Source organism: Paralichthys olivaceus, chromosome 10 (assembly GCF_024713975.1).
Source record: "Paralichthys olivaceus isolate ysfri-2021 chromosome 10, ASM2471397v2, whole genome shotgun sequence".
NCBI classification, from domain to species: Eukaryota; Metazoa; Chordata; class Actinopteri; order Pleuronectiformes; family Paralichthyidae; genus Paralichthys; species Paralichthys olivaceus.
Window position 1 is genome coordinate 12457862 of NC_091102.1, and position 6636 is coordinate 12464497.

Genomic DNA, 6636 nt, shown 5'->3' on the forward strand with positions numbered 1-6636 from the left:
AATGACCAACAGCAGGACGGAGACTTTGCCCAGCCAAGTGAAACCACCCTGAAATATCCTGTGGATTTTTTACTCCTGCTGCTGAAAATGTAGAGGGAAAACTACAGACTCCTTCTTATAGAAAAAGAACACATGCAGTAAAACGTAAATCTACATCCTAATGAAAACATGTTTAGTCCTGGCAACATGAGGATGCAATGCATTCTGGTTGCAGTTGCTAGGTAACAAGTGCTTAAGGGGAAACCCTTGTTATGAAGTATTTTAAACATACAATTAATTGCTAATTTACAGATAGAACTATTTGAACACTCATCTTAAATACTGATAACATCAGTAACTGTTAGTGTGTTTTTGACCTTTTTTCATCACACAGTTTGCATAAAAGGGATAAAAGCATCACTCACAAATTAGCTCAATAAACAGTGGATTTTTTTCTCTCTATTCGCAGGAAATCTGTACAAATCGTCGTATGAGACGATTCAAGGGCTGTGTGCTAAATCGAAAAGCCTTCGTGTACTGTATGTCATGCTTGCAGAGGAACAGAGCGCGGTTATGTCTCCGCAGCCACAGAGCCGAGGATGCAGCCGAGCATCCGCCACCCTCGTCTGAACAGGCCTATTCTTAGCAGGCACGGATTGGGCGAGAGCACTTGTTTTATTTCAGTCCTACTGGCTCTGCCTGAAGCACCACAATTATTTGGTGCCCTTCGAGTATGAAGAGTCATTTTCCTCAACATCCACCACATGGATGAACAAAAGGTGGTGGGATTTATGAAGGTTCACTGCAGCTTGCAGGAATATTCCTCATGGCCATGCCCAAGCCTGGTATGTTTTTTTTGTTTTTTTCCGCTCAGTCTCCAATATCACTTCAATGACTTAATGAAGGGGCAATTTGTCAAGACTACAATTTTTGTGTTTCATACATTTTCACACGTCAAAATCTTGCTTGTTTGAAGACACAAGAAGTCATAACGCACCACATGCACGAGGATTTAAATTAAACCATTTATCATTCTTCAGTGCCAAATTACTATACTAATGACTCTCAGATCATTTTCTGCTGAGGCTTGCGTCGATTGAATGACATGCGTTGAAAAATGAAGACGTGTTCTCAGAGCAGTTCTCATTTCTGGCAAAAGACGGCAACAGTCGCTGCCTGATCTCAAAGCAAACGTGAAATAGGGAGCAGATAAACCATCGAACAGAGGTTTTCTACACAGAAATGCGATGTGTCCTCCTCAGCTTCTTTTTCCTCTGCACTGTCGGTGACTAAAGCAGAGATGGATTTTGACTCAGGTGCAAACTGAGCGTTTTTGTGGACGCCCACACCGGCCTGTTATCTTACAAATACAATACACCAGAGACAAGGCATCTGTCGTAGCCGTGTGTGTGTGTGTGTGTGTGTGTGGGTGTGAGTGTTTGTGTCTGTGGATGGATTTTAAGCATAATTTGTCCTTTCCACCTTTTCTTTTCCCGTATATAAAGCAAACTCCTATCAATACACTGTAGAGAATATAAATACACCAAGCAGGGGGGGTCTGATTTCCATGCAAACGTCAGAGTGCAGAACACAGTGCAGCGTGCTGTCTCAACAGCAGTATAGCATTAGGCTGTTGCAGCTGTTTCCACACTGAATCATCAAATCTATTTGTATTGCCAGGATAAGAGCTAAGGGATAAAGAGGGAAAGTGTAAATGTAAAACAAGTCATGACAGGATCTGACGAGAGACAGAAATATCCTCTCTCCCCTCTGGTGTTCTCTTTTACACTCTCCCAACCGTTTTAATCTCTCCCTTAATACCAGCCCTTCCAGACTCAACTTTGATCACTGTCATTTTGCAAACTTACAGGATTGGAAGGATTGAGATAAATGCATTATTCATCCCACTCACCAATTTGGGTCTCGTCTGCTGCCTGTAATGCACTTCTCTCATCTCCCTGTCAGTTTTGTCTTTTGTTCACTTTGCTCTGTCATAGGACGGCGCAGATCTTCAGGGATCTGCAATGGACTACAGAGTTTAAAAGGAAAATGTCACAGGTTCACTTAAATTTGCTTCATAAAAACCTTAATAAATAATATTGCTATAATTTGCTATCTGAATACTGCATGTTAAAATTCACTAGGTAGTTCATATATATCTCTTTAATTCCAATTGGAGACTCTAAATTGTCCATAGGTGTGAAGGTATAGTGTAAACGGTTGTTTGCGTGACCTGTCTCAAAGGATAAGTTGTATTTTGCTAGCAAGGACAACACCCTAACTATGTGTGATGTGTGAATTAAATCTTTTAATGTAAATGATTGTATTGGATGTTGAGGAGAAATGAATGGATGTTGAGTGAAGGGGTTAAAGTGAAGATGTGTCTCATCCACTGGTGACTAGGCAGAGGGAGACTCAGTGTCAGGGATGGGATACGGTTGGGATGAGGGAAAGAGGATGAATTGATGGATGGATGGATGGAACTTATGGGTAAGTACTTTATTTAGCAAGTATATGAATGTATACTGAGAATTTAGTTATCACTTGCAGGGACTGTCTCTGCTCAGCATCGGAAGGCATGTTGAATAACAAGCAGTGATACCACCTGCGTATTTGAGGATGACATCACAACCGCCTTGAGCTACTGTGAACACTAAGCTTCCCAGCACGACCTGCACCTCGGTAAATCAAACCCAGAGCTCATGACACACAAGCTTCTGCAGTAAAATTGAATTGGAAAATCACGATAGAGGCCCTGAAATCTGATTTACTATCTCGTCAAATGGACTAAAGACTAATCTGAAGATTTCAGGAGACCACCTGACATACTCTGACTGTCAGTCCAACATGGTTATATCTAAATGCAACTTGTAATGTCACAAAAATGAATGGATTTTGATAGGTAATGAAAACAGTGATAAGAGGATGAGTCTGAGGTAAAGGCAATAAAAACACACCTTCATCAGTACGTATAGGGAGTAACTTGAAGCACTAGAATTGCTGCCTTGTGGATGTGAAGAGGGGACAGGGACACATTTAGCACTGCCTTTGCACCCAATGCAGCCACAAGAACGATGTCACAGCGAAACTGACCTTTGACCTTTCAGTTAATAGATGACATTACCTCATCTTTTCATTTGTAACAATTAGCATATGAGTTCTTGAGTTAAGGCCAGACCACCAAAATCTAGCCAGTTCCACCTTGAGACCGAGATCCCTCAAGGGGCAGCTGATATATTGCGCTCCACAAATGGGACGAACAGAAGGAAGAACAAACAAAAAGACAAAGGCCTGAAAACAATTCCTCAAGCTGCGTCTGTTGTGGAGGTATTAAAAAAACTTTCCAGTTAGTTGTTAGTTAGTCTATTATTTCAGGCAAGGGTAAAGTTACCTGAAAGTAGAGAAGCTAGCTGAAAGCAACAAACATACTTCTCATGCGGTTGAACTGTATCGCTTCGTATCAAATAAGACTGCATGTTCTGTTCTCTGTAACTTTCTGAAACTGACAGTCTGATATATGCACTCACTTCATGCCAAGATTGACCACTGGTGCCACAGTGAGAAAGCAAGCGTGTCCTGAATTTATTTTCTGTCTTGCTCTCTTGCTCTTTGCATTCCTTACACAACTTCCTCTGTCACCTTTCATGTCTAAAACCAAGAGGAACAATACAAAGGCCTTCTAGGAGAGCCTGTTTTAAAGTGGGCACTATTATCTCCCTGTATAAACTATTATCCCTACCCCGGCACCTCTCCGAGGTCTCACTTTACAGCCTGTGCTTGAGTGGGGCTGTGGGAAAATGCTTTGTCTTTTCAATGTAGTAGGAAGACAGGTTGTACAAACTAGTTTTTCCAGCGTAACTCAACCTTATAGCTGCATATCAAGGGCAAAAAAAGGACTAGAGGAAATATATGTATGTATGTGAGAATGCTAATGTCCGAATCAGTCGTTACAGAAAATGTCTTGACTGCTTCCTGCGAGCCTCCTCATGAGCCCACATGACAATACAGTTGAAAAATGTCTGGACGATTAAAAGTAAGCCAGTAGGCATTATGATGGTGCTTCTAACATGTGATGGACGCAAAACAAGCATACAAATATCTCAATATGAAAAAGAGGTGCCATATGTCAAGGATGCCATCGGAGATGTCAACGTGGAAAGACAACGAGATAAGAGAGGTTTCAACGATGAGGGCTGTGTAAGTGTGCTGTGAAAAAAAATTTCAACAGCGTAGTTTAATCATGTCCTGTCTCCGGTGTGCTATACCCGGGCACCACTCGCCCGAATGCTCAAACATTTTGGATATCTCCGCTATGTTCTTCATATGAGAAAGGCAAACTGGAAAATGTCCCGACCCAAGTTCATGTCTGAAAATGGCTACAACAAAGAAAAAGCGTTTGTTCTTGCAGTATTGAACAACCCGTTGTGTTATGAGTACAGAGAAATAAGACTCAGTTATTTCATTTTAACTAGATTCCTCTTGAGAGCCAGGCAATGAGTTTTTCATGCCAAACCCTACCCATGGAAGAAAGCATGATATTACCTTCATAAAACTACATGATGAGACATGTTCATACGTAGCAAAGAAGTGGCAGACCAGGCATGTTGCAAAACTCAGAAAACCATTGTAATTGTGTAAAAGTACATTTACACTTGCATATTTGCTTTGGGAAACCATTTCTCTGATTTCTTTGTGTTGTTGAGTATTAAGGGGAACCATTTGGATTTAAGAGTGTGTGAGCAGAAACAGAAACTGCTTCCATTTCAGGCTTTAATTTGTCCTGTAATAAGCAAGCAGCTGTTTTCTATGCCACAGGCTGAGTCTGTGTCAGATACTCTTTGTCGAGAAACCTTATAATGGAATTTATCACACGTTACATTTTTGTGGAATGCTAACAAGATTGTGAACTCTGAATAACGATTTTCTTGCCTCCTACTATAATCCTCTAACATCTCCCAAATTACACTTGAGTCAATTATTTTAGTATTGACATGCTGTCTGTGTGAAGAGGCAATGATGGCTCTAGCACTAGAGAAACTCATTCCCCTGTGACAAAAGCTAAAAGAAAAAAGGTGACATTTGAAGCAAAGATCTTCTTGGTCATAAAGTACAATCATTTTGTGGTAAAGCAAGTGCTGTAATAACGTTGCCTGAGGGGATTGCACCCCATCCCCGAGGAGTCAGAGGATGATGCCTTCAGCAGTTTTGGATATTCTGATCCATCCCATGGGTTTATTTCAGAGATTCAGAATGAAACAAATTGCCTGTGACGACGACAGTCGTGGCACTGACTTTATCTCCACAAGTCTGTTAAGATATCTCCTAAGGTACAGTTATTATTTACACAGCATATTTGACAGCAACAGAAAGTGTACCGTGAAATATGAACAGCAGCAGTGATTACACAGGGTATGATCAAAACAATGAAAGTGCCAGAAGAAAAGACTTCTCGCAGGGACACTGGCTCTGTGTTGAAGTGGGATCATTTTTCTGGCACAGTTTTGGTCCAGATTTAGAATTAGATCGCATCAATTTGCAGCCCTGCATGTGTTGTCAATAAGGCCAGATAACTGTACAAATATAGCACGAGCGAGCCGTGGCGTGCTGTATCTTTTGTGTTTTTGGGGAAAAGAACTGCAGACTGTACCATTGACTCTGAAAAGATACAATCATCTACATCTGTGCTCCTGAGATTTTTGACAGAGTTTCGGTCGAGTTATCTTCTACAACACATGTTCAGTATCTGATGATGTAGAAAAGAGTGATCGCCCCAGCTTCGCATGATTACCAGGGCTTTGTCTGTGCTTTTGAAAGGCTTACATTATGTAGAGGCATATGGTTGCTGTAAGAGAGGTTCTTATACATTTTGGCATTCAAGGAATAGTTTGAAAATTTATTGTTTCTTGCCAAGAATTATATGAGAATACTAACACCACTCTGTCTGTGCAGTATTTATACAGCATGGAGCCCAACTGATTACTCAGTTGGCTGATAAAAATTGGATGATACGAACCTTCCACAAACATAATCGTGTTGGTTTACATAATTTTTTATTTATTCAAGTTATATAAATATATATACATATATGCTTCTATCTACCTCAGTAAAGAGAAGCTGTATCATGCAACACTTCCTCCGTCCTTTCTACACATGAAAATCTTCATCTTCATCCTAACTTTCATGTTAACACTATTACAAACATTTCACTGTAACACGCTTAGTTGTTTTATTTAAAAGCTTCATTAATGAGTGCTGCTATGAAGCTGCCTCTCTGTATCTGTATCACTTTTTTCAAGTGTTTATGTCTTTCAAAAATCTATATTGTGGTCAAGCTCATAGGATGTGTACAAAGATGGACGCATGACTGCTCCCAAAAGTGGAGCCAAAGCATCTTGATCACCACCTGGTGGCTGGCTGCAGTACATGTAATAAATCCTACCTCCTCAATGACAATGGATGGTACATGGACCAAACTAAAAAGTGATCAAAAATTGTTTGGAGATGGTTTTTGTCATGTTAGGTAGTTCTTATCACACTGATGCTTGTTCAAGTGCTCATTTTTCCTGGTAGGTTTGGTTTTAATTATTTGTTTGATGCTATGAAAATGAGTGTGTGCATCGACTGGAACCTTGCAACTGCTGCTCCATCCCCCGATCA